Source organism: Arvicola amphibius, chromosome 9 (assembly GCF_903992535.2).
Source record: "Arvicola amphibius chromosome 9, mArvAmp1.2, whole genome shotgun sequence".
Classification (NCBI taxonomy): domain Eukaryota; kingdom Metazoa; phylum Chordata; class Mammalia; order Rodentia; family Cricetidae; genus Arvicola; species Arvicola amphibius.
In genome coordinates this window covers 91,210,283-91,237,091 of record NC_052055.2, presented here as the reverse complement: position 1 = coordinate 91,237,091, position 26,809 = coordinate 91,210,283, and the positions used below count along the sequence as shown (strand labels likewise).

General features: G+C 45.3%; 1 long non-coding RNA gene across 1 annotated transcript; it reads right to left on the bottom strand.

Moving 5' to 3' along the window:
• LOC119823421 lies at positions 1-25,927 on the bottom strand. The gene is made up of 3 exons (XR_005286950.1): positions 25,680-25,927; positions 2,140-2,304; positions 1-645 (listed from the first exon to the last, which is right to left on the bottom strand). It is a non-coding gene; the product is annotated as an uncharacterized LOC119823421 (long non-coding RNA).
• Between the last annotated feature and the right edge of the window lie 882 nt (positions 25,928-26,809).

Sequence of the window (26,809 nt, the reverse complement as noted above, 5' to 3'; positions counted from 1 at the left end):
GTTTTTTCCAGAGGAAGTTTGGTTACATAGGAACGTGACTGAACATCTCAATTTTTTTTTTAGCATAACATATCTTATTAGGGTGGAGGTCAGGGTTTAGGGTGTGGAACATGTCATCTTCTGGAAAATGGGTCTAGATGGTCAAACCCAAGTTTTACAGAAAATAGGAGTGAACTTCTTTTGACCTTGTAATAAGATGGCTCTGATCTTAGGGTGGAGCCAAGCTGGTCCGTCAACTGGCAGGCCACTGTGTGCCATCAAAGCAATAGGTCCCCTATTTAAAAATAGCTTCTGTACTCCAATTTCTTAGCTCCTTGTCTTTCCTGTTTCTTTCTTTGAGACATCTAGGTGTGGCATGCCATGCTTCTATTGTTTCAACTGGAGCTCTTCTTTGTGTTTGTTAAATCTCCTCTTCTGGAATATTCTTTCTTTCTTAGTTTGTGGTTGTGGTATTGTCCCTCAGCTCTCTCAGAGGGTGTTCCGTGCCGGGGGTGAGGGCACATTCTTTGTTTCTCTTTCTGTGTATTTTCTCCAGTCTAACTCTTTTTGTCAAGAAGGAAGTTTCCTCAGAGAGCTGACCCAAGGGCCAGGGGCAGCTCTGACTGGGACTGTCAAGTGAGTCGGTGTGTGTGTTGCTTGCTGCCTCTGTAACAAAGAGAAGCTTGGTTTTCACTCTCAGTTTTGTAGGCTCTCCTCCGTTAGTCAATGAGTTGGCACAACATGGTGGGAATTCTGTAGTAGAACAAAGCTGCCCCCCCCCTTGTGACTGGCATCCAAAAGTGACCGGTTCCCATTCCCCCATCCCCACCCTAGTGCCCAGTTTACCCAGGAGAGCATGACAGAGAAACCCACAGGGACAGCCCTCCTGAGCTCCTGGGAACACATGGACTCTGGAACAATAGCTAGGGAGCCTGCCTGGGACCGACCTAGGCCCTCGGCATGTGGGTGACAGTTGTGTTGCTTGGTCTTTTTTTAAGGCTCCTAGAAGTGAGATCAGGACCTGTCCCTGGTGCTTAGCTGGATTTGGGGAACCAGTTCCCCATTTGAGATCACCTCGCCCAGCCTCTAGGTAGAGAGAAGAGCTTGGTCCCATCTCAACTTGATGTGCCATGTTGTGTTCAAGCCCATGGGAGGCCTTCCCCTTTCTGAATGGAGACTGAGGAGGAGTGGGGAATAGAGGGGAGGTGGGGGAAGGAATGGGAGGAGAGGAGGGGGGAACTGTGGTTGGTATGTAAAATAAATGAAAAAATATTAAATTAAAAAAAAGTGACAGGAAAGGCAGGGGAGATGGCACAACAGAAAAGTGCTTGCCTTGCAAGCATGAATAATATATGCTTTGAGTTCAGTCCCCAGAACCCAGTTTCAAAAAGCCAGGTACCTGGGGCATACCTATACCCCCCACCCTGTGCTAGGGAAGTGGATACCTGGGGTTCACTAGCCAGCTGGCCCAGACTAATGAGCAGACTCCAGCTCTCATTGAGACATCCTCAAAACTGAGGGAGTCGGTGTGACTGCGGAATGAAGCTCAAGGTGGTTCTGTTTTCCTCACACTGGTGCCTACGTATGCATAGGTGCCAGCACGCGCCTGTGCACCCCTCAAAAGCGACAGGAAGAAGAGGGGCTAGGGTGCCGCCAGTCCTTTTAAAGGACTTATCCAGAGTGACCGCCGGTGGGGAGAATTAGACTGAGTTCAGATTTCTACTGCGCTTGCGGCTTATGTCTCATCTCATGCACTCCACTTTGCTTCCGTAATCTCACTTCCTGCATCGGCTAATCGCGCCCCTCTCCAACCGGACAGTTAGGAAATATTTGTTCCAACCGTATCGTTTCTTCTTCTGTGAGCACTCTCAATCATGGTCCTTAGTCATACTGGCTAAACCCACCAGCGACAGAAAAAGGTTAAAAAAAGATTCTGTACAGTCTATAAATACTGTGAAAAACTGTGGATCAGGGCCCAACTCCTCAGATGGGTCTGCCAGCTGGGCCCGCTGTCGCAATTAAAGATGAGTTTTCCGGCTCTCTGAGTTCGATTTGTTTTCCTGAAGGTCTGATTTCTGTAATAGCATGAACAGATCCCTCCTTGCCTTCACTTTTGAAATCCCCACTACTGCTATCCTGAGGACCAAGCCAAGACCATACCTTCAGGAGATAGTTAAGGTCCAAATTCCAGTGCTGTGCACAGTCAATAGCACAGTCTTAGGGAAAGCTCAGGGCTTCCCTGGGCCGTGCCTGGTCTGAGACTTTCAGATTCAATATCACGAGACAGTCAGGTGTCTTCTGGGATGGAATAATAGGCACATCCTCCTGCAAGATACAGAGTAGAAGGGGACCTTGGGTTCTTGGTCTAGACGTCTCCGGTGTATGATGGTCTGACTGTACACACACTCAGAAGAAATTTTGCTGAACTTTGATGTTTCCCTGTAGATGGAGGTGGAGCTTTTGTTTCTTGACCGCAGGGAAACTAACTAATTGCATGGAAACTTATATTAATTACAAACTCTTTGGCCTGTAGTTCAGGCTTATTTTTAACTAGCTCTTCTATTTAAATCAACCCGTTTCTATTTATCTATGTATTGCCATGTGGCTGTGGCTTTTACCCGTCTGCTGGTGTGTTGTTTCTTGGGTGACTGCTCTGCGTCTCTCTTGACTCCACCTCTCCTCATCTGAGTCCTCAGTTTGACTATTCCGCCTAACCTTGTCCTTCCTGGCTATTGGTCAAACAGCTTTTATTATTAACCAATGAGAGCAACATATATTCACAACCTACAAGAGAGGTATCCCACAGCACTTCTCCAGCTGGAGAGAGGGATACAGTCTGCCTTTGTGATGCTTGGCAGTGTAGTGGCCACAGCTCCTAGTTAGCCACATGATCATGAGGGGAAATGACGGTGCCCCATGGTGGACTACTTGGCTAGGGTAGAGTATCAGAGGCACATTAGACCCATTCTCTGCTTATATGTTCAGCTTTTAGTGGATTTGGGAGATATCCATTATTAAGGAATGCCTGTAGGAGGCACCTTGGGATACTCAGTCTTGATGGTCACCTCGGTGGGATTTAGAATTGGCATGGAAACAAACCTCTGGACATGTCTATAAGGGACTCTGTAGATTGGGTTGAATCGGGAAGACCCATCTGTGATGATATTTTGTTTGTGCTTTAACAGATAAAGCTCGCCTGAAGATCAGAGTGCAGAGCTAGCCACTAGTTAGCCATAGAGGCCCGGCAGTGGTGGCACACACCTTTAATCCCAGCACTTGGGAGACAGAGGCAGATGGATCTCGGTGAATTCAAGGCCACCTTGAGATACACGAGATTGAATCTGTCTAAAAGAGAAACAGAGCTAAGTGGTGGTGGCTCACACCTTTAATCCCAGCACTAGGGAGGTGAAGACAAGAAGGGATATGGCTGGGTGGAGAGAGAGATGTAAGGTGGGAGGAGACAGGAGCTCAGAGCATTCAGTTCGGGGACTTGTAGAGACAAGATCTTGCCCCCTTTAGTCTGAGGATTCGGTAGAGGTAAAAGGTCTCTCTACTGGCTGACTCCTTTATTTCTCCGATCTTTCAGAATTTACCCTGATATCTGACTCCAGGTTTTTATTACTAAAACCAATTAGAATTTGTGCTACACCTACCTTCAATGTAGGTAACACCATTCCACAGCTGAGAGTCCCAGACTGAATGAAAAATAAGAAGCATGCCGAACACCAGCACTCATCCATCCCTGCTTCCTGGCTCTGTGTATGGTGTGACCAGCTGCCCCCTGCTCTGCCACCGTGCTCTCCCAGCTGTCGTACACGGTACGCTTGAACTGTGACCACATGAATCCTTCCTCTCTTAAATCGCTTTTAATCAGGTATTTTGTTATAGCAATGTGAGAAGCGACCGATGCATGCAGGAATGTGTGCAGGAGTGCATGCACTCGTGCCTGCCTGCATGGCGTCTCACAGCTTCAATCACCCTCTGAGGCAGTTGCGGTTGTCCCCTCTTACAGTGAAGAATCTCTGGCATAAGTAGAACACTCATCATTTTTGCCCTTGTAGAGCCGGAAAGGTGGGGAATAGGTCCTCACTTGACTCCTGAAGGGCTGACTCATCTCGAGATTTGTAGTCCAACTTAGAGGAAGAAATGGCAGCTAAAGTGGGTGTTTATGGTTTGGAATTTAGTACACTGTTAAGCCCATGTATGATCTTAAACACTTCACCCAGTTTTATTTTTATGTGCATCCTACTGTTAATATCTATTCTCAGGCAAAGACGTACCGAAGGGGGAAATTTCAAAAAGACCCTGGCAGTTGCTGGAGCCTGTGCAACTTATTAAAAAAGAAGTGCTTCATTGATGTTTTTTTTTTCTTTAAACTAGGCCAATATCAGGACATAAGACCAGATACTCTTCAGTCAAACATACTGTGAGCCCTATAAAGTATTTGACATTTCTAATTACGCTGATATGAACAAAATGGCAATAGGGTGTAACCTGGGGTGATTGTAATTAGATGGGAATAGAGTGGGATTTGGGGGCTCAGCTTGAAGGAAGAATCTCATTTGATTCAGGCATATGTTTTAATACCATGACTGCAGGACTCTGCAGTTGAGACATTATCCAAAAGTGAAGTCATGACAGCTACTGGAGGATGGCCGCACAAAGGCAGCTGGAGCTCCAAGAGGGACATACCGTGTTGAACGAGAGGTTCTGAAGAGCCTAGGATGGTGGCTGGAGCAGGCACTGGGCCTGAAAACACCTCAGGGCTGATGTGCTATGTGGAAGATGAGCATGTTTAGCATGGGTTTGGATACAGCAGGATGATGTGGGATATGGGTTTCACCAGCGGTTTATGGTATAGTTTTAGAAAATGTGTGTGCGCGCGTGTGTGTGTGTGTGTGTGTGTGTGTGTGTGTGTGTGTGTGTGTGTGTACAGGTCTTGTTTCTCAGGTATCATCCACTTCATTCTTTTAAGGCAGGGTCCCTCATTTCTTTTACTTGGAACCGGTTGGTTTGTCTTGACAAGGATCCTCTTATCCCTGCCTCTCCAGTGCTGGGATTACAAGTGCACACTACTGTGCCTGGCTTTTTATGGTGGTTCTGGGGGTCTCACTCAAGTCCCCATGCTTGCAAAGGAAGCACTTTACTGAATGACACATCTTCTCAGCACTCATGATGTATTAAATCCCAGGGAATTTAATGCCGAATGTATGGGTTGGATTTTTGTTTCTTCATCCTGATCCTCATTCTACACTTTCCCAACCAGCTGTGTTCCTGATTCTTGCCCACCACCTAACTCACCCAGTCATCTACCTGCATCCATTTTTTTTGTGTGCCCATCTCTTTATTTTTTTTTGTTTGTTTTTGTTTTTGTTTTTCGAGACAGGGTTTCTCTGTAGCTTTGGAGCCTGTCCTGGAACTAGCTCTTGTAGACCAGGCTGGTCTCGAACTCACAGAGATCCGCCTGCCTCTGCCTCCCGAGTGCTGGGATTAAAGGCGTGCGCCACCACCGCCCGGCTTTTTGCCCATCTCTTTATATACTCAACTATCTATCCACACATTTATCAGTTTGCCATCTATCCATCCGTCCATCCATGCATCTATGCTTCCATTCACTTAACTACTGACCACCCAGTTTTCATCCATCTTTATATTCATGCATGCATGCATCCTTGTATCTATCTTCAAATATGTGAACTCACCATGCATGCATGCATCAATTCCTCTATACATCCATCCCATGCATCTATCCATTTATTCACTTACTTACTGCCACATTCAGTTACCCACCCACCCATGTATCCACCCATGCATCCATGCATGCATGCACCCATCCATTGACTTAGCTCCTCCATCCATGCACCCATTCATTATACAGGCACACATGCACACACACACACACACACACACACACACACACACACACACACACACACACACACTTTCCACCTGCATAGCCAACCAGCCTTTGGCATCCCAGTATCCCAGAAACTATAATTGGTGCTGAGAAAAAAATAGGTAAATTAGATAAATCTCCTGTCTTTAAAGAGCACACAGTTTATTTACAGGAGCCTAAGTGAGAATAGCAAAGATAAGAGAGCTCGAGAGGGAATCGTAATAGGAAGTTTCTAGAATTTTAAGAAGGGTAGAAAAAGGAAGCCAGTGAGAATCTCAGCGGGAAACTCCATGGCAAGCACCTCTGAGCAGGCTAGATTGGTGGAAGGTAAGGAGAGGCTGAATCCTTGATTGGCTTCTCCAGCAGTGCCCGTGGGGACACGTGGCTTTGGGACTGCAAAGGGAGAGATGGAGAAATGATCCGGGTCAAAATGCTCGGCTGGTGTCGGTGCAGGCCGAGGTCTGCAGAGCGTGCTGTCATGGTTGACTGGCTGTTTTCAAGTGCATAGGCAGAGATCAAAGATTAGGCTGCAACCAGGGTGGGTTCAGGGCCGTGGAGCCCCAAGCATCATTACCACTTATGATATCCTCTCCTGGTAATCCTGGAAACCCTTTTCTGCTTCCCCCTGCTATTCTAGGTTCCCCTGCCCCTTCTTACTTGTTCTAGAATTTCAAAAGCTGGCCATAGCCAAGAGTCAATGGAGAAGTGAATTTCCTGTTTGTAAAACAATAGGGATATACAAACCATTCCTCGTGCTTCACTCCGCCCGGCAACCATTTATCTAGATAACGCCTTTATTTATTGCCGCTTCACCATTGCACATTGAGATATATGTGCAAACCGAAGCGCCAATGATTTGCTTGCACACATTAAATGTAGGGAAGGAATACAAAATTGAACATATTAGATTAGTTTGGTGTTAGATTCAATGTTTGCAGCCCCCCTTTGTGCTCCACCACCCCCTCTCCTACAAATCAATTTACAAGACTTTTGTTGGAAATATTGCTTAGTATCAAGAGCTGTGGACAAACCCAGCCATAGTGATCATTCTGTCGCTAGAAGGCAGGGGTGTTGAGCAGGGTGCAGTTCCCTGGCTCCGGTCAGAGTGGGCTTCCTGCTCTTGTCCTTAGTACCCTGTGGCCTTGGGCAAGAGCACAGACAATGTGCATACGCGAGCAATGCTCTAGTATTCATTCACATGCAAGGATGTGTACATGTTCATGTATGTACAGGTGATCATGTGTGTGCCCATATACACGGAGGTCAGTGGTCAACCTCAGGTGTTCCTTAAGTGTTATCCACTTTGTTTTTTGAGGCTGGGCCTCAGTGATTAAGCTGAGGTGCTTAGCCAGTGATCCCCAAGGATCCTTTTGTCCCTGTCTCCCTCTCCAGTACTGAGATTTCAAAGCAAACATCATCACACCCAGTTGTGTGGCATGGGTTAGGACATGGAGTTTTCAGGTTCTGAGTAGGCAGGTCCTTACTGGGTTTCGGTTTCCACATCTGTTCAATGGGGTGATTCTTGCTCTGCTCACTGAATCAGGTGTTAATTTCCCACGAACCTACAAATGTGAAAACACAGCTGTCACTGAATGTGGGGCTCCTGGTATCTAGACTTTGCCCAAGTTTTCTAGCTCGTGTGTGACCTGGGAAAAGTCACTCAGCCTCTTTGAACTTGGGATTTCTCATCTGTAACTACTCTTTCTTCACAGGACTCCTCTCAAGGACGGTGCGTGTATGCGTGTGTGTGTGTGTGTGTGTGTATGCGTGTGTGTGCGTGCGTGCATGTGTGTGCGCGTGTGTGTATGTATGTGTGTGTGTGCGTGTATGCGTGTGTGTGTGCGCATGCGTGTATGTATGTGTGTGTAAGAAGTTCACTGTAACCCTGTAACTTCATAGTTTGCTCAGTGCCTGCAGTACACAGTGGCAATTCTGACTACTTTAACAGAAGACAACATGTAGAAGTTGGAGGATCAAGAAAATATTATTTTATGGATTAGGAAGGGACTCAGAAACGGGGCCAGAGGTAGAGAAGCAGTCTTTCTTTCACTTAGCATTTCCCACCATGCTTTTAAAAGGAGTGAAATGGGCAAATGGCCTGCCCCAGATGCTGGAGAGTCCAAGGACCAGCCCTGCTCAGGTGGCCCCATTTCTCTCCACTCTGGCCCTCGCAGATGACCTCCCTGGGCTTGCCAGGCCTTGCTCAGTGCTGCAGGCAGAGTGTGCAATTAGCACCCAGTGTGCCACGTCTGCCTCTGCCATCCTTCCTGCTGGCCATCGGTGGTCTGGCCTCAGTGAACAGCTCCTTGCTGCTCTGGCAGCCCTCCCCTGTTGCCTGTGGCCATCTGATGAGAGCTCTGAGGTGCCTGCTAGGACCAGCAAGATTGCAGTGTCAGCATTTCTTCAGCTCCTAATAAATTCTCCCAAACTCTTCCTGTAGACAGAAGCGCAGCATGGGGGCTCTCTGGTGGCTATCCTTTGAAATGGAGGAGGGGTGGAGGAAGGAAGAGGCCAAGAGATGCTACACAAACATTGTTCATCCTGTTTTCCTCCCTCATGAGTTCAGGGTCTACACTGCCATGGTACCTGGGAACTCCACCTTCCCTCTCTGAGTTGTGAAGCATCCCCACACCACACCCACTGTTTGCAGCTTCTCCATGTACTCGTATTCTTTTTAGTGTCTGGATTTAGGTTGTGGAGTCAGATGGACATAGCTCACATTCCCACACCCTCCTTTTAGCAAGTGGGACATTTATACATGCACAGAAAATAATGTGCTTGATGTAAACAGGGTCTTTTGTTAGAGAACATCTTCTGTCCATCCTCAAGACCCCAGGGGCATGTGTGTGTATGCTTGGACATGTGTGTGTGTGTGTGTGTGTGCTTGGACATGTGTGTATGCTTGGACAAGTGTGTGTGTGCATGCTTGGACAAGTGTTTGTGTGTGCATGAGTGGATATGTGTGTGTATGCTTGGACTTGTGTGTGTGTGTGCTTGGACCTGTGTGTGTGTGTGTGCTTGGACATGTGTGTGTGCTTGGACATGTGTGTGCTTTGACATGTGTGTGTGCTTGGACGTGTGTGTGCTTGGACATGTGTGTGTATGCTTGGACGTGTGTGTGTGTGTGTGTGTGTGTGCATGTGCGTGTGTGTGTTTGGACTTGTGTGCACATGGAAGCCAGAAGTCAACCTTGGATTCTGTTATTCAGGAGCTATACATCTTACTTTTCTTTTTGTTTTGCGATAGGTTTTCTAGCTGGAACTTGAGGCTCACCGATTCATCTAGGCTGGCTGGCCAGCAAGCCCTAGGGATCTGTTTGTCTCTGCTCTGGGGATTATAAACTACCTACCATGCCTGAATATTTTTTTTCTAATTTAAAAGTTTTTTTTTTTTTAATTTTGTATACCAACCGTAGTTCCCTTCCCTCCCATTCTCCACCTTCCTCCCACCCAAGCCCCCATCCACCCCTCAGAAAGGATAAGGCCTCCCACGGGGAGTCTATGAAGTATGGCATATCAAGTTGAGGCAGGACCAAGCCCCTCCCCTCTGTATCAAGGCTGAGCAAGATATCCCTCCACAGGGAATAGGCTCCAAAATGCCAGTTCAGGTACTGGAGATAAATCCTAGTCCTACTGCTGGTGGCCCCACAGATGGCCCAAGCCATGGAACTGTCACCCACATTCAGAGGGCCTAGTTTGGTCCCATGCAGGTTCCCCAGCTATCAGTCCTGATTCAGTGAGCTTCCACTAGCTTGGGTCAGCTGTCTCTGAGTTTCCCCATCATGATCTCAACCCTTTTGCTTATATAATCAATCCCTCTACCCTCTCTTCAAATGGACTCAGCCTAGTGCTTAGCTGTGGATCTCTGCATCTGCTTCCATCAGTTGCTGGATGAAGGTTCTATGATGACAATTAGGGTAGTCATCAATCTGATTATAGGGGAAGGCCAGTTCAGGTACCCTCTTCACTATTGCTAGGAGTCTTAGCTGGGGTCATCCTTATGGATTCCTGGGAGTTTCCCTACCACCAGATTTCTTCGTAACCCTATAATGGCTCCCTATATCAAGATATCTCTTTCCTTGCTCTCCCTCTCTGTCCCTCCCCCAACTCAACATCCTGTTCCCTCATGTTCTCCTCCCCTCCTCTTCACCCCCAACTCCCAGTTTTCTCAGGAGATCTTATCTATTTCCCCTTCCTAGGGGAAATATATCTCTCTTAGTGTCCTTCTTGTTAGTTAACTTCTCAGGGGTTGTGGATTACGGCCTGGTTATCTTTTCTTTAGTCTAATAGCCACTTATGAGTGAGTACATCTCATGTTTGTCTTCCTGGGTTTGGATACCTCACTCAGGAAGTTTTTTCCTAGTTCCATCCATTTCATGCCTGAATTTTTTTACGTAAACTCCAGTGATTGGATGCAGTTTCCATACTTGTACAGCAAGCACAGTTTCAGGAGAAACCGAGCTATTCCTCCAGCTCTTCTGACCTGGGAACTTTTGAGTGTTCCCTGGTAGCCACATTATGGGTCTGTGGGTACTGGAGAGGCTCCTATAGTTTTTAAATTGTGGACCCTTCTTTTAAGGAGGGTAGACAACATTTATAATCATTTGAGAGTCACTTGTTTACTTCAGTTGCTGGGATACAGTTTGAGCCAGACTGTCTCCTTGGGCTCCTGCTGAAGAGCAGGCGCATACTTCTACCCTGTCTCAGAGTTCCACTAATGAGGAAAGTCTTTGCGCCGTCTCCAAACTGGTCCTGTGCAGATATGAACACTTCAGCGTGGGTTCTGTGAACACACACACACACACACACACACACACACACACACACACAGGAATATCCCCCAAGGCATTAAGAATGAAATCTCACAGAGTCATCCCAAGTCACCAACGAGTATGGCCTACCAGAGCCCAAGGATAGCACATAGGTAAGTGGCCCTCAGGCTTGAGTACTGGTGATAACTGACAGCTCATTCCTTCCAGGACTCTTTGTAGGTGATATGTCTGTGAACGGCATGTTCCCTGTTCCTAGAAACACAGAGCCTTGGACTTAGCCGAGTGTGATACAGAGCCCCCACCTATGCACAGACTTGGAGAGTAGGCATCTTGCTTGAAATGTTCCTCCATCAGAGTATTGGCTACAATGAGGCCTGCAGGGCAGACATTACATAAAGCAACCTAATGTTCCCTGTTTCTGTGTGTGCATGTGTACAAATGTGCGCATGTGCGTGTGTTCACGTAGGTGTGCACATGTGTGGGTGTACACATGTGCTAGCGTGTATGTGGAGGACAAAGACTGATGCTGGGTGTTTTCTTTGGTCTCTATACACTTTACTTATTTGTTTGTTTATTGACTTAGAGTCTCTCACTAAACCCGGAGCTCCCCCATTTGAGGCTGGTAACTCTAGGCATCTGCCTGTCTCTGTTGTTCCCCTTCCATGCAGTGCTGCCCACCCTGTTTGGCGTTTACATAGAGGTTGGGGATCCCAGATCAGGTCCTTATGCCTGTACGGCAGTTACTTTACCAATTGAATCATTTCCTCAGCCCCTTATCATCTCTCTCTCGTGTGTGTGTGTGTGTGTGTGTGTGTGTGTGTGTGTGATGGCTAATCTTGGTTGTCAACTTGATCACACCTGGAATCATCTAAAACCCAAGCAGCTTACCATGCCTGTGAAGGATTTTCTTGACTGGATCATTTGAGATAAGAAGACCCAGCCTCAACCTGGGCCACACCTTCTGGTGGCCTACATGAAAGGATTCGGAAGAAAGAAGATTTTGCTCTTTGCCTGCCTGCCCCCACTCTCACTGGTAAGTTCATCTATCCCATTGCTGAGGTATTCCTTCGCTGGTATTAGAACCTACTTGTTAGGGATTCCAGTGTAGACTGAAGATAGGCAACTCTCTAGGAATCTTCTGGAACTCCAGCTTCAGACTGGGACTAGCGCGACATCGTGGACTGAACAACTACTGGATGCTTGGTCTTTCCATTTGGAGACAGCTATTGTTGGTCTACCTCCTATAACCTTCAAGCCACCATAATAACCCCTTTAATATGTGTGCATGCATGCATGTGTATGTATATGTATATGATGTATATGTATATATGAATATATATGCATATATATGTATATATGTATATATATGTATGTATGCATTTATTCTATCAGTTCTGTTTAGAGCACTCTAACACAGCATATATGGAGGTCAGAGGATGCTCCGTGTCGCTCCTCAGGAGCTGTACACCTTGTTTATTGAAACAGGGTTCTCTCCTTGGCACTCACTAGTCAGGCTGGGCTGGGTGGCCAGTGAGTCCGAGGGATCTGTCTGTCTCTGTCTCCCCAGCAGCAAGGTCACATGGGCATGTGACACAATAGCAGATCCTTCCTTCCTTCCTTCCTTCCTTCCTTCCTTCCTTCCTTCCTTCCTTCCTTCCTTTCTTACTGTAGACTCTGGGAATGCATGCACTCTCCCTGCTGAGAAGCTGCCCTGTGTTTCTATAAGAGACTAAAAGAGCAAATCCTTCAGGGGTGATATGAGGATCCTGAGTATCCAGAATTAGGTGATGCCTCAGCTTTTCCTACCAAGAACTCAGCCTGTGGTAAAAAAGGCTCTCACAGGTCCAAGGCCTTTGGCCTTGGGCCTGGGAGATCTCTTAAAGTCTACCATCCTTGTCCTGTCTTGCCCTCTGTGAGGCTCAGGTGGGAACAAGGCCATAAGGGCAGGGTCGCTCCAGGTCAGGAGTTTATTTTGCTTACTCAGGTGTGGCTAGCTGTCCCCTAGAACACACATGGCCACCCAGTAAATCTCTCTCAGGGCAGGGTGGTTACACACATCGTACTGGAGGCAAAAGCCGGAGGGGGTAAAAACCAGATCGTGCTAAAGCTTCTTGGCACTTAGCTCTTGGGCTTCTGTCCAGGCAGCCCTCACTGTACAATACTCTAAGGACTTCCATCACAGTAGACACCACCCTGCCCTGGAGCTACCTCCGGAAGTCCTCTGCTCTAGCTGCTCTGCTGCTTGGGATATCCCTTCTGCTTCCCCTGTGGCAGCACCTCCTGCCTGGCTCTCAAGGCTCCTGTACCTCAGGCGCGTCACCCTGTCAGCCTGGAGCAGGACAGGGCTGCCAGCCTGTGTGGGAGGAAAGGCCCACACCAGCTCAACCTGACGTATGCTTGTGAACCTGTCTCAACAGCCTGGTTCTCCTATGATTCTCAGCATGCACCCACCAGAAAGACAGCAGCTGAGAGGGAGTTGGGGGGGGGTGGTTCAGTGGGTAAGAGAACTTGTATAATAAATCTGGGGACCTGAGTCTGAATCCCCAGCACCCACATTAACAATTTCAGTCATAGACACATGTGCCTTGTATTAGAATTTTTTTTAAACTTTTCTTGCAGTGAAGTATTCAACCTAAAGAAACTCGAAGGAAGAAAGACTTAGGGACTAGAAAGTTCCTAGTCAGTCTTGATGGAAAATCAAAGCATCGGGAGCTTGAAGCAGCTGGTAAAATTGTGTATACAGTCAAAATAAGACAAAAAAAACCCTTCTACTTAATTTCCTTTTCCATTTAGACAACCTAGGACCCCAGTTGGGGAATGATACCATTCATAGCGAGCAGCCCTTCCCACATCAATGTAATCAAGATAGTCTCTCATAGGCATGCTCAGAGGCTCATATTCAGGGTGACTCTAGACTTTGTCAAGCTTACCATTAGCACTAATCGTTTCTTGTCTGTGACCCCAGTTCGCTGTGATAGAGATGGGTAGACCCCAGGATCTCACTAGCTAGTTGGCCTAGCCAACATGGTGAGCTTGCAGTTCAGTTAGAGACCTATGGAGGGAGGCAATTGAGGTACACACTTATGTACAGATGCACACACACAACCCTTTCCTTCCATAAAGACAGCATAGAAAGAGAGAACGTTGCCATAGACATATTGGAAATATGGCTGTTTCACAGCTGCTTCTTCTAGAGTGAAGCGCCCCCTCCTGGATGGAGGAAGGAGGCTCATGAAGCTTAAGACGCTGAGGAAAAGTAGGAAAAAAAAGGCTAGGGAAGGCCAGAAAGTTCCAAGCCTCAGAAACGCCCCCTACAGGCATATAGAAGCAGGCATATAGAATTGCTAGAGAAGGAGACTCTCCAGTAAAGTTGCCTGCCAGTTGTGCAGTGAGCTCCGGGAATGCAGCTTTTGTGAGTTGACACCTACAGATGCATGGTGTAGGAGGTCCTTCTGTATTTGTGTTGCTTTCATTGGTTAATAAAGAAACTGCCTTGGCCTTTCGATAGGGCAGCACTTAGGTATGCAGAGTAGACAGAACTGAAGGCTGGAAAGAAGGGCAGTAAGGGAGTTGCTATGGAGACACCAGGTCAGACATGCTGAATCTTTCCCAGTAAGCCATGACCTCGTGGTGACATACAGATTTTTAGAAATGGGTTAGATCAAGATGTGCGAGTTAGCCAGTATAAAGCTACAGATAATGGGCCAGGCAGTGATTTAAATGAATACAGTTTCTGTGTGATTATTTCAGGTGTAAGCTAGCTGGGCAGACAGGACGAAAAGCAGGGCCACTCATTCCTGTTACAGATACAGCTGTTTCTGGGGGCACCCATACTGCAGTAAGTAATCTCCATAATGTACTAACTAGTTCATTAAGCTATGTGCATGTCTATTATCTGTCTCCTATCTTGGTTGAATAAACTTGTTCACATCTCCCTAGGTAAAGTCACATAACCTACTTAAAGTCATGTAACCTAACCTAAAGTGACATAACCTGCCTCTCAAGCAGAGGTTAACAGGATAAGTTGAGCTGGGAGAATCAGCTGCACAACCCCTGGGATGAATGATAAGACATGCAACTGAGGTCGATCCCTTGAGGGTGAAACGCTCACAGGTGAGAGCAGTCCCAACAGAGCTACATTTCCCCCTGTGGTTGGTGTGCAGTGACAGTTGCATTCTCCCTGCAATAGCTGATAGAATATGCGGCTAACACCAAGCAGTTGAGAACAAAGCTTCCTTAGATGAAATCCCAGGGTCGCTAGCTTCCTCTATGTTGTAACTATAAATATTCTCCATCCTGCTGGTCCCCCTGGGCTGAGTTTTCCCCGCTCGCCTGTTCCTGAAGCCACTTATAAAATAATCACTCTGAGGCTTACTCCTACTTACATACTCTTTGGGCTATTGGCTCAGGTTTCTTATTAACTATCTCGTACATCATAAATTAACCCCTTTCCATTATTGTATATTTTACCATGAAGCTTATGGTTTGTTACCTCACATCTTGCTTCTTGGGCAGCTACCTCTTGGGCATCTTGGGTGGCTTGCTTCTTCGGCATCTGCCTGACTCTGTCTTCTTTCTCCCTGCATTCAGTTTAGTTTTCCCACCTAGCTATATTCTGCCCTGCCCTCAATAAAACATATTCACAGCATACAGAGGGGACTCCCACATCACTATGTAGCATAGGGTGGTATGCCTCCTTTATGAATGGAGTAGACCTCATAAGTATGGGGACATTCTGGAAAGGCTGACGGACTAGAGGATACATTACAGTCACTGACAGTAGTACATACAGGACGGGATTGTATGAAGGCTGTGGCAGATGTTGTGTGGCCTTTGCGGTGGGCAATGAGACAAGGGATGGGATCTCCATACCCACACACTTAGCTCTAGACCATGCTTTCTTCTTGAGCCATCTTTGCCTGGTAAGAGCCTCCCCTCTTTCATCAACCCTGCTGCCTTCTCCACACTCACTGATCTACACTCAGTCAAAAGACACAGGCTGCCTGAATGGAGTAAGAAACGAAGTCCACCTTTCTGTTGTCTGCAAGAAACCACCATAGCTTTAGGCACCACCTCCTGGAAACCAGCTTTCATAGCTTAGGTAGGTGCTATGCAAGATGCCAAAGAGGGGTGGCAATCAGCAGCCCTCTCTAGCCTGTGAGTTGCCACAGTGACCGGCCGTGCAAGATACCCCTGAAGGTCAATAGTGACACTCATGTCTTGATGGTAACCAACACCTGTCTAATTGGACTTGGGCCCTCTCGACATGCCTGGTCCTGGACACTGAGCCAAATACCTGGGGCTAGTGACGTCATGGATCTTAAAGGAGGATCTACTACCGTCACCTTATCAAACCCGTGCAACTCCTAGCTGCAGCCACAGAAGCGGCTCTTTTCAGCAGACGGAGGTTGTCACGACTGGTGTCATTTTAAAACTTTTTCCCTGAAAGCTTGCTGGACTTTGTAAAGGGCCTTTCTTCATCTATTGAAATAATTATGTGACTTTTGTCTTTAAGTCCACTTGTGTGGTTTATTATATTGATTGACTTGTGTACCTTGAACCATCCAGGTATCTTGGGAATAAAGCCAACTTGGTCATAATGGATAATCTTTTCAATACATATCCGTATTTGGTTTGCAAATATTTTATTGGGGGTTTTTGAATCCTTGTTTACAAGAAATATCGGCCCGCAGTTTTAATTTTGTTGTATTTTTAACTGGTTTGGGTATTACAGTGAAACTGCCTTCATAGAGATTGGAAGTGATCCTTCTGTTTCTTTTTGTTCCCTCTCCTCCTCCTCCTCCTCCTCCTCCTCCTCCTCCTCCTCCTCCTCCTCCTCCTCCTCCTCCTCCTCCTCCTCCTCCTCCTCCTTTTCTTCTCTTTCTTCTTCTCTTTGGAGTAATTTAAGAAGTATTGGTCGCAAATGTTTGGAAGTCTGGTAGAATTCCGCTGTGAATCTATTCGAGCCTGGGCTGTTGGAGGTGGAAGGCTCTTATTATTACTGCTTCAGTCTCTGTATTTGTTATGGTTTGATTAGGTTGTTAATCTCTTCTAAGTCCAACTTTGTTTGGATGAATTGAGGAACTCATCTATTTTAGAGTTTCTAGTTTAATAAAGTATACATTTTAAAGTATCCCTTTACAATAGTCTTAATTTCTTTGGTGTCTGTTGTAATGTTTCCATGTTTGCCTCTGGTTCTGTTAATTTGGGTCATCACTTCCTTTCTTTTAGTTAATTGGGTCAAGAGTTTGCTGATCTTGTTTATCATCTCAAGGATATAATACCTCTTGGATTTTTGTTGACTCTTTGCACTGTTTTCTTTGATTCTTCTTCATTGATTTCTGCTGATTGTATTTATTTGTTTGTTTGTTTATTCCTTGCTGTCTGTCTACTGGATCTGGGTTTGGTTTGTTCTTGTTTTTCCAAATTCTTGCATACATCATTGGTATTCATCTGTGCCTTTTCTGTGTTTTAATGTAGGATCCTAGAGCTATAAATTTTCTTCTTAGGACTGCTTTTAATATGTTACAGAGAGTTGTTTTTTTTGTATTGTGTTTCATTTTCATTTAATTTCAGGGAAAAAAATGGTTGGCTTCTTTTTGACCCATTCATCATCCAGTATTGTGTTATTTAATTTTCCTGAAATTGTGTAGTTACTAGAGATTCATTTAGTATTGATTTTAAGTTTTATTGCATTTGGGTTAGAAAGGATACATGGAGGTATTTAAATTTTTCTGAATTTAATAAGTTTTTTTTTGTGTGTGTGTGTGTTCAAACATGTGGCCTAGTTTAGAGATGCCTCCATGGGCTCTAGAATAGACTTTTTTGTTCTTCGCTCTTTGAACGGAGTTTTTTGTACAGATCTGTCATGCTCATTTGGTGCATGATATCAGTTACTTTTGAGGTTTCTCTGTTTAATTTTTAACTGTATGACCCGTCTACTGGAGAAATTGGGGTATTGAAATCACCTGTTACTGAGTTGGAGTTAACATGTGTCTTTAAGTCCAAAGTGTGTGTGTGTGTTTTAAAATAAAACTGGGTGTGCCAGAGTTTGCCCCATATATGTTTAGGATTGTAATGTTTTCCTGGTTAATTGTTACCTTGGTTAGAATAAAATGCACTTGTTTATATTTTTAAGTTGTTTTAAAGTCTTTTTTTTCATATATCGTATTGGTGACAACTGCTTGCTTCCTGGTTCTGCTGGCTTGGAATATTTGTTCCCATCATTTTGCTTAAAGTTGACTTTTTTTTTGCCACCCATCTTCTATTTATTTATGCATTCTGTACACATGAGTATTCTACTTGCATGCATGCTTGCACGACAGAAGAAGGCATTGGATCCCACAATAGATGACTGTGAGTCACCATGTGGCTGCTGGGAATTGCACTCAGGACCTCTGGAAGAGTAGCCAGTGCTTCCAACCACTGAGCCATTTCTCCAGCCCCATATAGCTGACTCTTATCTTTAAAGGTAAAAATGAATCTTTTGTAGATAATAGACAGATTGAATTCATTAGTTAGTCCATTCAACAAAGTTGTGACTTTTGACTGGGGAGTTGGGACCATTAATACTTAAACTGTTATAGGAAGGTGTGTTGATTGCTCTCATTCTGTTGTAGTTGTTTCTGTTTGTGTTCTTAGTTCTATTTTGTGTTTCACTAATTGTAGTTTTAATCATGTTCTTTCTATAGTCTTTTGTTATTCTTGTTTCTCTCTCCAGTCTGAAGTGTTGCGTTTGGTGTTCTCTGCAGGCCTGATTTGGTGTGCATGATTTCTTGTCCACCGCTTATATTGCAGGGAGCTTTTCTGTCTCTTTCAACTATGGCAGGGAGTTCTGCCGGGTAGACTAGTCGAGGTCGGCCTCCGTGATCTTTTAGAGCTCGAAGTTCATTGTTGTTCTGATGGGTTTCCTTTATATGTGACTTGTGGGGTTATTTTTTTGTGTGTGTGTATTTGTTTTGTCTTCTCTTACTGCTTTTAGAGCCTTTTAATTCTGTATATTTAATGTTTTAACTTAATGTGGCACAGGGAATTTCTTTTCTGGTGTCTGTGTGGTGGGTGGTTCCTTAGTTGCTGAGGTTTTCTCCTATGTTCCTTTTAAAGATCTAGTCTATTCCATTGATCTGGGATTGTTGTCTTTCATCCACACTTTGAAGATTTGGTCTTCTCATGATTTTCCAAAGTTGTTGCATGTTTCTTTGTGTTATTTTCAAATTTCATATTCTTTACTAGAGTGTCCCAATTCATCTTCTTTGTCTTCAAATCCTAATAGTCTACATGATCCGTTATATTCATAACGCTCCCCCACTGAGTTTTCTAATTGAGTTACTGAGATTTTCAATTCGATCTTCACTTCATCTTGAGTTCTCTTCAATATTTTTAACTTCTTACTGAACTCAGTTTCCAAATTCTGAATAATCCTCACAATTTCCTTCAACCATATGTGTATTTGTATTTTCTTGGCTATCACCCAGGCATTTATTGTTATCCTCTTTAGGTTAATTGATCTCCTTTTTTTTTGTGTGACCTTTAAACACCTTAAATCCTTTGATAAAATTTGTGATTGTTCTGTGAAATTATGTGACCTGGTTTTAACCTAGGTAATTCTCATTGGAGAACATGTCTATAGGACTGGTGGGTTTGAGGTCAGCATTCTGTAGTTCCACACTGTGACCTAGGCATGTGGCCCTCTTTCTTTGGTGATGTGTCAGGTGTGAGTTTCTAGTTTGTGTAGAAGCTGTGTGACCAGAGCCAGGCCAGTGAGGATGGGTTCTAACTTCATCAGTCTTCCACTTTCTCACTTCTCATTGTTCTTTCTACGCTCTCCTCTAAAAGTTCAAAAGAAAAGATGCTTATAGCCCCCTTTCTGATAAAATATAGAGCAAGAGGCAGTCCCATACTGTGTTCACTGCCTGGATAAAAACTAAAACATAAAGTTTTAGTTATCAGGACTCTCTGAGATTTGGTAAAGAACTTCAGATCACTCTACTGATAGATAAAGTGGGATTTTCTGACATTTAAAAATAGTTAAGCATCTACCTCTCCCTGGTGATCAGCTCTTAAAACAGGGGCGATATTAAACCAAGATTTCACATGCTGCATATTTTGGTAATTTTGCTTTTTTGGGGGATTTCTTACATTTCAAAGATATAGGAGTGAAAATCCTCTCTCTCTCTCTCTCTCTCTCCAAGAGTGCACCTAACTTAATGTAGTCATTTATTCATGATTATTGGCGTCATGCAATTGTGTTTGTGATTTTGCTTCTAAAAACAATGTGAGAGAAAATTAAATATGCTTCCAGATTCCTAAAATAACCAAGTAGCAATTACATCCAGGTGGTGGTGTATGCCTTTAATCCCAGCATTCAGGAGGAAGAGGCAGGGGAATCTCTGTGAGCTCAAGGCCAGCCTGGTCTATAAGGCGAGTTCCAGGACAGCCACAACTGTTACACAGAGAAAGCCTGTCTCAAAAACTCTAAAGCAAGCAAGCAAGCAAACAAACAAACAAAACCAAAAGCACAATTTACTATATGATAAAAATTAGTATTCTTGTCATGCCTAATTGAAGACACATGTTGAGGGGTGTGTGTGTGTGTGTGTGTGTGTGTACAAACATTTTCAGGATGACCTATTAACTTGAAATTACAGTGTTAGTATATTAATGCGTAGGTATGATTGTCTTTATATCTGTGTTTTCCTGCCTCTCACCATTACTATATCGTTTAAAAATTCTGTTATTTCAGGTGTTTGTTTTGGCCAGGCAGGCCTAGTTAAAAATACGGGCACTGAAGAGTTAACTGTAAAATTTGGTCATTGTAAAATCAAACTGTAGTTTTCCATTTAGTGACTTACGAAAGGCTCCATGTAGACAGGAGATCCTAATCTCTTTCATCCTGTCATAAATATCATTTAGATTTGACTTCCTCTTACAATATATATGTGATAATGACCCATTTCTGTGCTTCAAGCTGTAAAGGGGAATAATTTAGGTAGATATGTCTAAAATGATTTACAAGCTTATGCTGGAAGCAAGAGGCAGCAAAGGAAAGAAGGTCACTTTGAGGCAGGGTCAGTGGAAAGAAGTGTTCAAGGTCATCCTCTACTATATAGTGTCAAGGCCAGACTGGGCTACCTGAGTCCTGAGAGAGAAGCAGGGCCAGGTGGGAGAGGACAGGACATTTCTTCCACCCACCGCCCACATCGTACGTGATATCCCAGGGCCAGTACGATGACTCAGTTGGAGAAAATGATTCCTGCTGAACCAAGTAATCTGAGTTTGGTCCTGGGAAGCCAAACTGGAAGGAGAGCACTGACTGTCCCTAGTTGTCCTCTGACATTCACGCATGTGCTGTGGCATGCACACATATCTACTTGCACCAACAATTTAAAAGCTCGTATCATTGAATTGTAACGCCTTTGTTCATAGTCCACCCCTTAAACAAAACAGAAGGACACAGGTAGAAAATGGAGACACAAATGGGAAACTTTCCTCTTGTAACCATCCTAGCAGGAGAAAAGATACTGGAGAGAGAGCTGGTTGACCCCTCCTTTTGGCTCTCAGAGTCTTGAAACAATGGGTTCCAAAGAGTTCAAGTTTCCCCAGGAATCTCATGTTGGGGAAGGCTGAAGTCCCAATGCTACCCAGGGAAAGAGCTTGTCCCCCTGAAAGAGATTCAACAGGTTTCTGACACCTTACTGAACTGTCTTGCAAGACAGAGGGCTCAAAGACAGATGGAAACCTGCTATCAGCAGAACGGCTTAGCTGTGCCTGCCTCTGGCCCTTATGCTTAAACCTCATAGTCTGAAGACAAGCCGAGGGCAATAGTTCCTCTCTCCAATGTGACCATGCTGAACACACCCCCTTTCTCTGCTTTTCACTGTCTCTTGTCCCCTTAATTAAGATGCTGGGATGGGTAGCTGAGCCTTGCCGGTTGTAACAGTTAAGAGTCTAAAACCTACTTTTGCTTGCCTTGCAAACCCAGACAAGAGATGAAGGAGAGCAGGCAAAGCTGCATTGTGTTTTCCTTGGACATCAATATCCATGGCTCACTGTTCTAAGCGCCGCCCACTCTGGGGGAGGAGTCTTTCTCTCCTTGGTTAGTTCTTCCTAGAGATGTTCTCATAGTCTTGGGGAAAGAGCCATTGATTACCCTTATGCTTGCCCCGGTAACTCAAGCATGCCAAACAGGCTAACTAACCTTCCTGTAGCTGTTGCACATGGTGCTGTCTGTAGCAAACCTTTGGACATCTGAGTACAGGGAACTGACAGACTAATCACATCTTAGTGACTCTTAGAAGTCAGGTCCCTGCGTCCTTGGGAGGATGATCATTCAGTATGGAAAGCAGGGTTGTTCAGTGACCACCTTGGCTTCTGGGAGTGCTCTGGGTAGAAGGGCTCACCCTCATGGAGGACATGGATATTGGAGATAGTCTAGGGTCAAAGGCTCACTGAGGCAGGTTAGGGGCACATGGGCAGAGCCTAGGATGGCTTGTAGCTATTCTCTGACCCACTGAAAAGGAGCTGCCTAAAGTTGCTTAAGGAGTCCTATCTGAGTTGGGCATGGTGGCATACAGCTGTAACCTGGAAACTGAGCTATTAGGAAGGACATTTTGAGGCCAGGTTGGGATACATATCAAGAAAGGAGGAGGAGGAGTTGGGGGAGAGGACAAGAGGAAGAAGAGGAGCAAGAAGAAGAAGTTTGAGTTTTCTATTTCATTATAATATCCGCTGTGTGTGTGTGTATGTGTACATGCATGTGGCATATTCATGTGTGCATGGGTGCCTCTTGCACATTTGTGAGCTTATGTATGGAGGACAGACGTCAACCACAATGCTTCTCAGAAAACAATCCGAAGGGTTAACTATCCACAAGCCTCTGGTGGATTGAGATGCTCAGGACAGGGAGGTAGATGCCATTAAACGCCTGTGGACACCTCTGATTGGGTGACTCACATACCAAACCCACCAATATCTTCTCTTCCAGACTGCAAGGGAACTGATCTGCAGATGGACTCTCTGTCTTCCAAGTTCCCCCTTCCCCACCCTATAAAACCCCAAGCTCCTCCACCCACCCAGCCCCATGTCATGTGTGTGGCAGTCTCTACTTCTTAGAGAGACTGCTGCCCTGTCAATTGTTCTGATTGAGAGAACAATTCTGCTTCTTTATTTCTTTATTTCTGTATCACCCCCACCAGCCCCAATCTAACATCATCTACCTTGGTTTTGAGACAGGGCCTTTCATAACCTGGAATTTCTTGATGTAGCCAGGCTAGCTGGCCTGAGAGCCTCAAGGATCTGCCTGTTTCCACCTCCCAGCCCTGGTGTTGCAAATGCAAGTGATCATACCTGGCTTGATAATGTGGCTTCTGGAAGATCAAACTCGGGTCCTGATGGCTTGTGCAGTGTTCTACCTTCATTTCTTTCGCCGTGATAAAATATCCCAACGAAAAGCAGAACAAACACACCCTTCCTTGCTTGCCTGTTCTTAGCTTTCCTTACTTTCCCACAGTTCAGGACCCCTGCCTAGGGAATGATGTTGCCCTCGATGGTCTGGGTCAATTAACAATCAACAGTCCCCTACAGATATGCCCACGATCTAATCTCATTTAGGTCATCCCTCAACTGACTCCCTTCTCAGCTGATTTGTAGGTGGCTGTGTCCAGGTGACAGTTAAAACGAAGGAGGACACACAGCAAGCGCTTTCTAGATGAACCCACCTCTCCAGTCCACCAGCCCGTCTTAGAATTGCTATCATACTAGAGTAAATTTCCATACCAGGGAGCGTTGGTCTTTCTTTGCAAAGTTGTCTTAGGTATTATAGATTCTGGGCACTTGCACATGCGTGTTAGAACCATAATGTCAACATATCCAAATAGGCCTGCTTGCCTGCAATAGTTAGGAATCTGCTGACGAATTAGAAGAGAACTGACATTAACAATATTGGGTTTTTTTTTCAGCGTGGCTTGAGAGCTTCAAAATCTTTGGTCAGATTTCCTTCTAAGCGTATGATGGCAAGTTATACAAACACATTTGCTTTGGTTTGCCACCTGAGAACTTACTACACTTACTTATCCCATTGGTTGTTAGAATCTTTGTCCCATGGGGTTTGCTACATAGACAATTACGGTATCTGTGAATAGAATTAACTCATCTCCTTCTTTCCAATCTGTGTGTCTTTATTTCTTCGTCTTGTCCCATTGCATTAACTAGCTCCCCCATGCAATGCCAAATAGAAGTGCTAAATGAAGACCTTTCTTGGTCTTGATCTTTGGAGAACATATTCATGCTTTCTCCAGTAAGAGTGATGTTTTTTGTATTGGTTTGTATTGGTTTGTTTTTATCAGGTTTCCTCTTGGATGCTGTGCTCCACTCTCCACATGTGCCACGACCAGAGACTCCCTTGAGCACTGCACTCCCTTCTGCACCAGTACCATTACAGGGAGGTTCTCTTGGGTGCTGAAAAATATTTTGCACCTATACCTTCACATGTTAGATGTGGCACACATCAACACCCCCTCACAACAACACTCCACACATAACGACCATGCACTCATACACACACAGAGAGAGAGCAATAAGTAATTCTTTAAATGAACACATAACTCATAACTCAACAATAGAAAAAGGGAAGTAATAAAATTGTCCTAACAAATTAAAAAGCAGACTTGACTGTCCGTTTTGGGCACCCACTCTCAAGCTCATGTTGAACTGCTTATAACTTGCTTTCCTAGCAAGCATCTCTCTTATTTTGGGGAAGGGCTGTCAATAAACCTAAATCTATTGGAAAGTAATTCTAGTTTTCCAATTCAGTCCTAGCAAAAGTCTAGCTAAACACGTCTTAAATAAATTGTGTAGGCAGGTGCTATGCAGCTGCTAATTTTTTATAAATAATCTGTAATAAACAAGGAATCAAAAATACTCTAGTTTCCTTCTACCAAACCCATTGCCTTCAGCCCAAATGTTAAATCAAGGGACATAGCTCTTACAAAGTAGCAAAAACACATCCATGCATTTTCTTCTTAGGTGTTTTAAAAATTGTTTTATATGTATAGATGGTTTTGCCTCCATGTATGTCACTGCATCATATGTATGCCTGGTGTCTGTGGAGGCCAGAAAAAGGCATTGGATTCCCCATGACTGGGGTTACAGGTAGTTGTGAGCTGTCATGGGCGTGCTGGGGTTTAAAAAATGTGGTATGTGTGCACATGTGTAAATATAAGGGTATACTATAATACATATGTGTGCATTTATGTTGGGGCCAACAGCCAATCCCAGTGCCATTCCTCAGGTGCTATCCACCCAGCTTTGAGACTAGGCTTCTTAGTGTCCTCGAGCTCACTGGTTCCTCTAGGCTGGCTAGCCCCACGGTTCTGCCTGTCTCCACTTCTCCAATTCTGGAATTACAAACTCTGGGTCCTCAGGATGAAACTCAGGGCTTCATGCTTGCCCAGCAGGGGTTTTACTGACTAAACTATTTCCTCAGGTCCCCTCTTCCTCAAAGTTTCCTAGTGTATTGTCACCCGAGATCTCCTCATGTGATGTGCTTCTGCTCTGTCCCTGCTCCTCCATTTCTTCATCCCCTTCAGAGCTGTCTTTCACATCCTCCCTCTCAGCTTGAGCACTAAGTGTGTCCACCCTCTGCCTTCTTGTTCACTCTCAGGTTCTTGGATACAACAATTTCCCCACATTGCCAAGGTTTCGGTCATTTATGTTTTGTTTTGTTTTAACTGACATTGCTTTGAGAGTGTCAAGGACCAGGAAAGCCAACCTAGTATGACGCTTCAAAGGAAGGCATGGCTCCACCACGCCTTCCCATGAGAGGTTCCGGGTCAACTTAAGAGTCCCTTAAATTGCACAGGCAGTGTCTGGAAACCTCATTCTGTCCTTGGAGAATATGAGGATAAGAAAGACACAGGCAGGGACCCGATCGGCTACTTTTCTCCCCTGGGACCACAGGCTCTTTTCTCCCCAGGGTTGCGCAGGTGGGTAACAGATGGAGTGACCACTGCAGGGAAATGGAGAGGAGATGCTCACCTTGTTCATGCTTTTGGAGAGCCAAACCAGCCACAGCAGGCTTCCTTGGGCTGTCGGGTGATGTAGTTAGGGTTTCGCTTGTGCTGATAAAACACCAGAACGGGAACAACTTGGGGAGGAAAGGGCTTATTTCAACTGACAACTTTCAAATCAGGTAACAGCCCATCATTGAGGAAAGCCAAGTCTGGCAGGAAGAGGCCATGGGAAACCTCTGCTTAGAGCCAGGCGGTGGTGGCTCACGCCTTTAATCCCTGCACTTGGGAGGCAGAGGCAGGCAGATCTCGGTGAGTTTGAGGTCAGCCTGGTCTACAAGAGCTAGTTCCAGAACAGGCTCCAAATCCTGTCTCGAAAAACCAACCAACCAAACAAACAAAAAACACCAAAAACCAACCAATCAAACAACAACAACAACAAAACCGAACAGAAAAACCCTCTGCTTAGTGAGTTGCTCAGCTCCTTTTTGTATAGTCTCCAGGACCACAAGTCCAAGGGTTGCCCCACCTGCTGTGGGCTGGGCTCACTCCCATCAATCATTAATCAAGAAAATGCCCCACAGGCCAATCCGGTAGGGACATTTTCTCAATTGAGGTTCTCGCCTTCCAAATAACTCGAGCCTGTGTCAAATTAACCTAAAATTGTCCAGGACAGGCGAGGTTATGGCTTAGACCCTCCCACAGCTTTCAGCTCCTGCCACGCACATTGGATGGAAGGAATCTTTCGGCCTCTGGCAAACACATCCCCTGAGCCAGGGCTTGAGTTCAGAGACGGGAGTGGTCAATGGCTGGCCAGTGGCTCCATTCCCCTAGCACACCCTACAGTACAGTACATTTCAGGTTTGTAGGGGAAACTCCCAGCAGGGCAGCCGCTATCCACGCACACCTTCTGCTCTTAATTAACCCACCAGTGAGCAGCTCTGCCTTCCTCCCTGGTGTGAGTCAGTCCACTTACAGGCTTGTTCATTCGGTAAATGCTGCTGTGTCTCCATACACCAGCCCGCCCTGCACATGCTGGCACAGAAGAGCCTTAAGACCAATGACAGAGTCAGACAGAGGAATGGGTCTCAAGGGACAACCTCTGTGTGGGTGCCCAGGAGGAAGGGACCTGATCTTTCCAGAGGGAGGGAGGCACAG